The following is an 11,581-nucleotide window of genomic DNA, read 5'->3' on the forward strand; positions in this document are numbered from 1 at the left end:
GAAAATGGCCTGAAGTGGCACTGTGGCTCAAGTGGCAGAGTGAGCCTTGAACAAAAAGAAGCCAGGGACAGTGCTCAGGCCCTGAGTCCAAGCCCCAGGAATGGCAAAAAAAAAAAAAGCACAATTTCAGTTCCTATAAGGCTGCTCTGCTAGGAGTGGTTTAGTAGTTAAGGCAGGGTTTGTAGTCACGTGTTCAGAGCCTCTTCCCTTTTTACCATGGCTGGAATTCCATTCACCAAAACCCAGATGTTAAAGACAACTATCAAATAATTGACAATATGCCTTTGAGTATCTTGAATATGTCATCTAGAGACATGTAAGATATTAGACTTCCAAAACTCAATCCTGACAGTTTTCAGGCTGGAACTCAGGAAGAAGGCAGATAACAAACAGCAGAGAAAATCATGGCCATTTGAAGGCAGAATACATCAGAAGGTGAGGGACTCTGGATAGACTCCAAACTAACTTGCAAGCTGGACAGTGGTAACTCATGCCTATAATCCTAGCTACTCAGGAGACTAAGAACTGAAGGATCAAGGTTCAAAGCCAGCATTGGCAGAAAAGCTCAAGAGGCTCTATTTTGAATCAACAACAAAAATCTAGACTGGGTAAAATTCCAGGGGCTAAGCAAAAAGGAGAGCGAACTAGCAAATGGAATTACATCAAAATGAAAAGTTTCTGAACAGTGAATAGTTGCTAAGCTAAAAAGCTTCCAAATGGGATAGCTTTGCCAGTTAAATGTCTGATCAAGGACTGATCCCCAGAGTATAAAAGTAGCTAAAGAAACTAAACCTCCAAATCTTCAGTAACCCAATTAATAAATGAGCAAAGGAATGAAACAAATGTCTCTCTAAAGAAGTAAAATGGCCACCAAATAAATAAATGCTTGACATATCTGACCACAAAGGAAAGTCACAGCAAACAGCATCCTCTACCCATGATGTAACCCCTTTGAACAAGTCACAGATAATTTAACAAAATGAATACCAAGAAGCTGAAACATGGCTCTTGTGAGCGAGGTGGAAACTAGGCTAGAGGGGGTAGATAAGTGGAGAGAGGAATGCTGGATGACTACATTCGTAGTACTCAATATACAGAAGTGAAAACGGAGCCAGGTAACTTGAGGGAATGGATGTGGTTGAGATAGATGAGAGGGAGAGGGAGAATGCCAGAAGGGGTAACATGATTAAGGTGCACACATAGACATGTAAGTGAAACACCTTTGTACAAGTATTAAGTACCATAAAAATATATTAAGAAGAAGCTGACTTCCACCAGTCACTGGTGGCTCATGCCTGTAATCCTAGCTACTAAGAAGGCTGAGATCCAAGGATTTTGGTTCAAAGACAGCCCAGACAGGAAATTCCACAAGACTTATATCTCTGATTAACTACCAAAAATCCAGAAATGGCATTAGGGGCTCAAAGTGGTAGACCACTAGTCTTGAGCCAATACAAGCTAAAGAACAGTGCTCAGGCCCTGAGTTCATTCTTCAAGACCAGTGTGTGCACATGTGCACACATGCACACACACACACACACACACACACACACACAGAGAGAAGAAAATCATGCTGTTGATAAGAATGGAAAAGTGCAGAGAAGAAGAAGCTGCGAGTCCCTTACGGCCCCACTAAAATATGGATTCTAGAATAGCATGAATTGGACATCACTAGGAAGTTGCCATGTGAAAAGGTGAAAAGGTGTCTGTGGGGAATTGCTTGCTCTTGTAGAACAGGTGCAGTAGAGCAGTAATAGGGACCTAGGAGAACAACTTGCTGTACAATGACAACAAACCAGGCTTTATGCTGGACACCAGCAAAGAAAATGACCCTATCCTGGGTTGAGAGAGACCTAAGAAAGAAAGATTAAGAGGGCTGGCTCTGACTTGTCATTGGAAGGTAAAAAAAAAAAAATGAATGACTGAGCTTTGAAAGAAAAACAAGCAAAAAAAAAACTGGTTGCAAGTCTTGAAGATTGAAAGAATGAGACTCATAGGGGTGTTATTGGAATAGATACTGTTGTAAGAAAAGTGTTTTTATAAGGGACAATTTCTTTTTATATATAATGCATAAAGTTTTTGAATATTTTCATTATCTTTAAATAGTTATACAAAGGAGTTGCCATTCACCAAAGCAGTTTAGGAATACAGTGCACACTTTTTTTTTTGTCAAAGTCATTCACAGAGGGGTTACCGTTACATACGTAAGGTAGAGAGTACATTTCTTATCAAACTTGTAACCTCCTCCTTTGTTTCTCTCCCACCTTCCCCCCTACCAAGTTCCCTACCCTCCTTCCCCCCAGCATATTGTCTTGTAAGTATTGCTATTGCATTGGTTTGCCTTTTATACTTTGTCTCTCCATTTTAGTGTTCCCCTTCCCTAATTCCGGTAAACATACATACAATACCCAGTGTATGGAAGTCAGTTAACAGTGACATCAGGGATAAAACCATGGGGAAGAAAAGAAAAAGAAAAAGGCATAATTTCATAGGGTATATTGGAAATAACAACAACAAAGATAAACCACTTATTTCCAAATCTTGTAGTTCCTAATTTCCAAGATTTCCAAATCTTGTAGATCCTAAGTTTCACTTAGGATCATCTTATGTGATCATATGTACATTGCTATTGAGCTATTGTGCTCCTCTGCTAGGACTATCCTAGACACTCACTTCACTTAGTATGAGAAGGAATGACTTGGCCCCATTCATGAGGAAATAGCCAGAGCACACTTTTGTTGTTTTTCTCAGTCATGGGGCTTGAACTCAGGGCCTGCATGCTTTCCCTGAGTTTTTTCACTGAAGGCCAGTGCTCTGTCACTTTGAGCCACTACTCCACTTCTGGCTTTTAGGTGGTTAATTGGAGATAGAAGTCTCACAGACTTTCCTGCCCAGGTTGGCTTTGAACCATAATCCTCAGATCTCAGCCCCCTGTGATTACAGGCATGAGCCAGCAACACCTGGCAAGTACGTGCCTTGATCTACTTCAACGTTCTCATCCATCCCTCCAAATCTACCCCTTCCTTTATTCCTCTTAGCTTTAGGTTATACATTGGGTTTTTTGCTTTTTTTTTGGCCAGTCCTGGGCCTTGGACTCAGGGCCTGAGCACTGTCCCTGGCTTCTTCCCGCTCAAGGCTAGCACTCTGAGCCACAGCGCCACTTGTGGCCGTTTTCCATATATGTGGTGCTGGGGAGATTTTTTGCTATTTAATAAAGCATTTTATGTGTACAATGCATCGGTGTCATCACTTCAACATCTTCACCCCCTCCTTTAACCCATACTTTCCCATATATTTCTCAATTCTGTGGTATATACAATGAATTCTTGCCTCCATTCTCCTCCCTTCCCCTTTAATCTTAAATGTCCTCAAGCCAAACAGAGATAGAAGTTGGGGAGGATTTGGAGACTGAAGAAAATGTGAAATTGGAGAGAAGGTTTAATATAAGTGTTCCAGATAGATTTAGGAAGAGTCCAGATAAAAGTAGAAGCTCAGACTTTGAAGAAACTCAGTGTGTATGAGAATATGGGTGGCCTCCTCATAGCATCTGTGCTTACACATAACCTAGCTAAATATGGCTCATCCTATTGTACACCTGTTTCCTATTGGGCGCATAATTAAGGAATGATTTTGTAAAGCAAGTCTGCTGTTTATTTCTATTTTATGAAGTTCATGTTTATATTGGAAGTATGAGGTCAACAACTGTCAAGTATAGATTGACAGTAGATATGGAACTTGCTTTTGTTAAATAACACTTCCATTCTTATACAGAAATGTTCAAAGGTACAAATTCTTCTGGGTATATACCTGTCTGGCCATCAACTATCTTTTGATAAAAGAATATCTTGGTTTGTGGAATATAACATACACAGAGTTCGGGAACATATAAATATGCTTTCAAAATCAAAATCAAAGAAGTCATTCTTCACAAATTATATATTGTACTATTGCTGGTCTACTTTGCTAACCATTTAATAAAATTACTAATTGTCTGATTATCCCCCTTAAGTAAAAAATAAATCCATGGGATTTTTCTTTAAAAGTTATAGATACCATAACAAATTAAATGCCAAAATCACCACAAATACTATATACTCTAGTAAATCTTTGTCATCTGGGCAACAGTGCTAGACAACTAAAAAATGCTCTAATGAATAATGTAAACACCTCTTATACTTCTGAAAATACAACAAAACTCCTCTGAAAAGTGAAGAGACATTCTTTCATTGTACAAAATCCCAAAGACACATTCTGATGCCTTATTTAATACAGCATTGTTTTGGGTGAATATTTCCCCTGATATTATAACTGTGCAGCATAAAGGAAGAAAATGCACTGAAGTCAATCCTATCACTTACATTTTGAGGAAAGGGAACATTACAATTTACAATTCATTTTGTTTTCAAATAAATAAATATTCCACTAGCCTCTGGACAGAGAAGCACTATAATACTTATTTTATTAAGCAATACAGCAGCATGATCTGCAAAAACAAAACAAGGCATATAGTGAAAGGAACTACCATGGATTTTAGGAAAAGTTTGATTTCCCAGGTGCGGTAGCTAGAAATGTGTTGGGGAAAAAAAAAAGTTTTATTTCTACAAGGCTAGTAATGAAGGCCCAGGAGGAGGGAGGAAGAGTCTGAATATAAAGAGCTTGTGGGGTATTGGCATATGGAAAAGGTGGGAAGCAGGCTTGCATTGCACACCAGGAGAGGGGGAAACATCAACTAACTCTCTCTGCGAACATGCTGTGTTAAACGTGCTGTGTTAGGAGTCCCCAGGGCCAGAGCCTTCAGACCCCGGTGACTTGCCAGAGGACTCAGAAGCTGTGAGACTATGGTTATGGTTTGTGACATTAAAAGGATATAGATGGAAAGTCATCAGACTGCAGCAGGAAACATGAAGGTGGTGGCTGGGAGAAGAGGAGGAAGTGATGGCTGCTTCCCAGGAAACTCAGGATCAGGTCAAGGTCAGATCCCCACTTCCTCCTGGAATGGCACAGTTGACATTTGAGGACGTGGCTGTGGAGTTCACGCAGGATGAGTGGCGGTGCCTGACCCCGGCTCAGCGGGCTCTGTACAGGGAGGTCATGCTGGACAACTACAGGAACCTGCTGTCCGTGGATCTTAAAAGCCATCAGCATCTCCACACAGGAGAGAGAGAAACCCCACAGATGCAATGCAGGTGACAAATCCTTTACACAGCATCGGAGTCCGGTCATCCACCAGCAAATCCACACTGAAGAGAGACCTTACCAAAGTCCCCACTGTGACAAATCCTTTAACCACATCTCCTCATCTCGGCAACACCAGAGAATCCATACCGGAGAGATACCTTATAAGTACAAACACTGTGGCAAGACCTCCAGGCAACTCTACAACTTCAAACAACATGGGAGGACACACACAGGAGAGAAACCCTACATGTGTGAGCAGTGCCACAAATCCTTCAATTCCAGCTCCACCCTCAGAGCTCACCAGAGAAGCCACACTGGGGACAGACCCTACAAAAGCCATACCTGTGTCAAATCTTTTACACAAATCTCACACCTGAGGATTCACGAAAAAAATCCACATGTCACAGGAACCCTGAAAGTTGAAGGAATGAGGGATGACCTTTCAACACTACTCAAAGCCGAAGAAACATAGAGAAAGCCACACCAGAAGAAAACCTACAAACACTGAGAATTGAGAAAAGCCTCCCACCACAGCTTTGGCTTTAGAATCCATCACAGAATCTGCAAAGGAGAGAACACAGAAAAGAAAGGGATAGACAGCATCATTTGACTACCTGTCTTCACAATCATGAGAATCCATACACGTAGCTCAAGTGTGGGTGGCACTCACCTTGGCAGCCATGAGGCCCTGAGTTTTCACTCAAGAGTAAGAGGAGGAGGGAGGCTCTGATTTGCGGTGGCAATGGCTCCAGTGATACACTGCTTGCCTAGCAAGCTTGAGTCATTAGGTCAAAACCAATGCTACAAAAAGAAAGGACTTGCCAGGCCCTGGTGACTCATGCCTATAATCCTAGCTACTCAGGAAGCTGAGGTCTTAGCATCATGGTGTGAAGAAAGCTAGGGCAAGAAGGCCTATGAGACTCTTTTCTTCAATAACCACCCAAAACCCTGAAGTAGAGCTATGGTTCAAGTGGTAGAATGCCAGCCTTGAGCAAAAGAAGCTCAAAAGAAGCCTGGGATAGTGCCCAGGCCCCGAGATAAAGAAATGAAGCCCATGAGTAATGTTTCACTGAGGAGAAGTATGAATGCATGTTCACAGTAAGAATAGTTTGTTCAATAATATTTCTTGTGGGTCAATTAATAAACCTATTCAGTTATCAGTAAAAAGTGAAAAAAATCCTCTTTCAAAGATAATAAATAGGGCTAGGAATATGGCCTAATGTTAAAGTGCTCACCTCATATACATGAAGCACTGGTTCGATTCCTCAGCACTATGTAGATAGAAAAAGCCGGAAGTGGCGCTGTGGCTCAAGTGGTAGAGTGCTAGCCTTGAGCAAAAAGAAGCCAGGGACAGTGCTCAGGCCCTGAGTTCAAGCCCCAGGATTGGCAAAAAAAAAACAAAACAAAGATTATAAATGTCTCAAACCTGCATTTCCTAATGTAAAATTGAGAGCACTGAGTTCTAAAGTCAAGGGGTAAGAAGACCTTACTAACTAGCTTAATCAGTTGTAATTCATAGGCCTTTTCTGAGAGTACTTGCAAGGCCCTTGAATGTGTATAATCTGTTTTACAGTGAGGTATCATATAGGAGGTATATGAACACTTAATTCATCATAATTAATTTTATTAATTAATTCCCTTTATTAGGGAAGGCTTTTAATGTTTGAACTCTGAATAGCAATAAATGGATTATGAGCCTAAAAAAAGAAAGGATATAGATGATATTTAACTCAGGGAAAAGCATATGAAATGACAGATGCAAGCTTCTGGGTGTCTTGTTCCAGTGGAATCACCTAGATGTGCATAATTATCCCAGTCGTGACACATGACAACCTGTCCAAAGTGTTGCCAACCCAAGAAGCTTACCAGGGCCTTTCTGTCCCCGGTTGTTAGTTCTTCCTCAACCTCTGGTCATATGCCTGCTCACCCCAAGCAGAAACATGCATCACCATAGGTCCCATTGTTCACAGCAGAAAATCACGAGTAGAGTATGGCCCAATGCTTCATACATACAGAAACATTCTTATCTTATAGAGTATGCCAGGCTGAAAACTCAGCTTCTAGAAGCAGCCAGGAGCCCATCCTGAAGGCTAGTCTTTTTAGGAATGTGCAGTGTTTGAGTATGCCAGGTCTGCTGAGCTAACTAACACTTTCCTGTATACACGCTAAGGACCAAATTTCCAGTAAACATACCAGTGCTATTTACTAAGAATAAAGAGATTGTGGATCGTTAATAGCTACTAAATATTTTATTTTAAATAAACAGCGTTTTAAAACAAACAGTTGTTTTAATATTTGCAGATCCGTGGGGTGATATCACTTGTCAAAACATGGCACAAATGGTGAGATGCATGATTATGTAAACAGTTGATCTATGAAATAAGAAGAAAGGACGTCCCACAATTAAAATTACTCACTTTGATCAATTTCCCAGCATCTGACTTAGTAAGGAAATTGTTTGTTACAATGAAAAGCAAAAGTTCCTGTACTGCATAAGAAGAGAATAGGGTTGTTTCAGGAAGCTGTGTGGAATGGTCTCATATTGTTCCAAGAAAACCCACATAAACATCAACTAATACAAAATCACGGTAATAAATAAATTAGTACTACAACAACTTTTAGGAAGAGAATAATAGATTTAATAGAGCACTCCTACCACACTCCCCCAAATACCCACACATTCCCTACATAGACCCTAAAGTGCCTCTCTCAACAAGGATAGGATGCCCCAAAAGAAGCTGCTCGTTCTGAACCATGAACAGAACCTCTGTGGATTCTGAAGGGCTTGCAGACTCATCTAACTCCTTTACTACAACAACATCTAACTCCCTCATTAAATCACTACATAGCACTAGATAGCACCTTGGTGACAACTGCTACAATAGTCAACATTTCACACCAGAAGGCTAGTGATTTAGAATGCTAGCAAGTCAGTAGACTTGCTTTACCCACCGGGAGTGTGTGGTTCTTTTCTCCCTTTAGTTTTAATTCCACAGCAAGACTGACATTATATCCATTGAGAGAATGGCCCACTGGGCTACATGGGACATGGAATCACTGAAAATTAAGAGAGCATTTCATTGCAGATAATAAAGAATATCTATTCTGGGATTTTTTTTTATTCTTTCTCGCCTTTTTCAATTTTTATTTTTTGAAGCTCTGGCTTCTTTTCTTTTTGTATGGTGTATTTGCATGAATATCTTCAGGAGGCTGTGGGGAGAGCACAGAATTTGAGGGAAAAGGATGTAAAGGTGCAGCATTGGAGTTCACTGGACATTGATGAACGTGAACTACATAGCTCATGAGTGGAGACAGGAGGGAAGGACTGGGAGAGAGGGAGAAAATGAAGACACTGTACAGAAGGAAATGTATTTATTACCTAACTCATGTAATTCTAATCCCTTTATAATAACAATAAATTTTTTTAAAATGCATGAGATACAGAAAAAGATAAAGAGGAATATCTGTTCTGGGATTGGTTTTTTTTTTTCATTCAAAGAGAAAAAGTAGCTAATAATTTTTAATGGAATGCCTAAGAGAAAATTTAATCTTTTGGCATGGGAAATATTAAGAACTGAACACTTAATTTCCTATAATTTGATTTTATTTTAGTCTGAGTGAATAATTTTCTTTCTACTGGCAAGTCCCAGAGTTATCACTCTTCATTGTATATAATATATATAATAATAAAATCTTCTGACATGTGATATATGAAGACACAGGAAAACATGAATCCTCTCCCATAAGTAGTGGTAATAGCAATTTGTTCATCTTTCCAACAAATATATCCTGAACACATACTATGTGAAAAATGCCTTTCTTGGCAGTGAAAAAATTACTTATTTTTTTAAGCGAGGCACCAGTGGCCCCTGCCTAGAATCTTAGCTCCTCAAAGAAGCTTAGATCTAAGGATCTGGGTTCAAAACCACCCAGGGAAGGAAAGGCAATAAGATTCTTATCTCCAAAATACCAGTGAAAGGTCAGAAGTGGAGCTGTGGCTCAAGTGGTAAAGCACTATCCTTGAGCAGAAAAGGCTAAGGGACAACAGGCCCTGAATTCAAGCCACAGTATTGGAACCAAAAATTAAATAAATAGGAACCAAAAAAATAATATTGAAAAAGGAAAAAGTACTCTTCCTTCAAGAGTCTTCAAGTTGGGCCCTTTAATGTTTTGGCACACATTTTAGAAGCTTAGCTAAGAGCCACCTTCCCTTGAGAGGACATATACAGCCTCTGCAGAGGACAGTATTCTTCCGGAGCTTACACAGAGACAAGAGCCTTTAAACTAACAGGAGCTAAATCCCATTTATAAGCTAGAAATTAAAAGATGCATTTAATTATCAGTCCTCCGGTACTTCTGTTATCTTTTGGCATTTATAAGGGTTAATCAAGTGCCATGATTTCTGCAAATATAACTGGCAGTAATGCACAGTTGATTGAGCTAATTAAATATAACAATTGTCAAGAGCTAAAAATAATGAGAAAAAAGAATTTTAATGAAGTGGTACACAGAGGCACTCCAAGAAGAGTACAGAATCTGATTTTTCCCTAATAGATGTGTGTGTGCTCACGTGCACATGTAAGGTGCCATTTTATAAGGTATAGTATATCCTTAATGTTCAAAAGCAATGATAAGTTATTAGAAATTTAGTCTTTCTAGTATTTTTAATGAATACTCTCTTATGATTACATTCTTACACAGTGAAAGCATCTTCACAGCAAGAGCACACTAATATTATTAACCAGAATATCTTATAGCTAATAGAGATGTAGGTGCATCTTCCATTGCTTTTTTATGTATATGCTAGGGACCAAGAATTCTAGACTTACAAGGTATCTGTTGCTTGCATTCATGAGCTCTGAGTAAGACCCTGAGTTAGCATTTTCTCCCTTGGTGACAATGCCATCTAACACATGCCTTTGAAATTCTGGGGGTAGACATATAACCAAATATGAAAAACAAGAGTCCAGAGTTAGCAGAATTGAACTGGTATGTCCCATCCCTAATCATTTGGCTATGGCTTTAGATGATTTTCTTTCTAAAATTGTATTTATTTAGTTCTACTCTACCTTTAATGATTTTTCCCCCTTTGAGGTTTGCACTCAGGATCTCTAGCTTGCTAGTTTGGTGCTGTACCACTTGATCCATGCCTCCAACCCTAGTAGTGGTTTTAGAGATTGAATCTAGTAGACCTTTCTGCCTCATCTGGCCTCCAACTTCCATCTTCCAGGTATAAGCTTCCTGTGTAACTAGAATTATGACCTGTTCTGGTTCATATTTCAACATCATTTCCAGAGTAATGTAACAAGAGTAAAAACAATAAGGAGATCTGATTGTAATGTTGAAGAATGGCATGGACTGTGAGACCTTCTTGAATATATGAGATTCCTGCAGTAAAGGGTGGACTCTTAACCTGTGGCTAGTCTATGCCTCTGTAATCTATTTTCTCAAGAAAACATGTTGTATCATTTATGGACTGCTTTTTTTGGGGGGGGGGAGGGGGTTGTGGATTGAATTTAGGGTCTTAAACTTGCCAGGCAGGAATTCTAATATTTAAGCTGTACCTCCAGCTCCTTTTGCCTTCATTATTTTTCCAATAGAGTCTCTGATATATTTCTGGCTAACTTGGGCTGCATTCTGGCTGAACTTCCTTCATAGGTGGGAAGACAGGCATACTTCATATACACATATTGATTGAGATGGGGTTACATGTTTATGCCTAAACTAGCCTCAAAACTCCATTACCTGGATGTCTGCCTCTCAAGTACCTGATGTTACAGACGTAAACTACCAGTACCCTACTGTTAACTGTCTTTGAGCAGGACAGCCCTCTGCACAAACAGAGGTTCTATCACAGCCAAAATCATGTGATTCTGGAATAAGATTTTTAGCTCAAGAACACCAGATTCCTGCTCTTTCCAAAGAAACATGAGGGGGTTACCATACCATGATGGTGTAATGGACGATGTTGTGCTCAGGTCATCAGTGTTGAGACAAATGCAATCCTCACCCTTCAGAGAAGAATCTCCTTAAGAATGGCAGACACATTGTGACATCTCTGCTATCACAGTGTGGTAAGAACTCAGAACTGAATCACTCGAATGTGATTTTGACCCAATTACTTTCATAATGGAAAATGATCATCTAATTGGAAAGAACAGAACTACCTTTTTTAAAGGGAGGATTAAATTGTAATGTAGTTGAATAGTTATTTCTGAAGCCCTGGGAATTTCTCCTAAAAGAATCAAATCCACGGTCAGAAGCTCCTGGGACCAGGCTGGTGGGGACAATCAGTACAGACGTGGAAGTTTTCAGAAGTCGTGATTTTTGTTGTAAGTGATATGCACATACTCATGAACTGACCCTTGTATACTCAGAAGTTAAAAAAAAAACTCCACTGTGT

Source organism: Perognathus longimembris, chromosome 4 (genome assembly GCF_023159225.1).
Source record: "Perognathus longimembris pacificus isolate PPM17 chromosome 4, ASM2315922v1, whole genome shotgun sequence".
NCBI classification, from domain to species: Eukaryota; Metazoa; Chordata; class Mammalia; order Rodentia; family Heteromyidae; genus Perognathus; species Perognathus longimembris.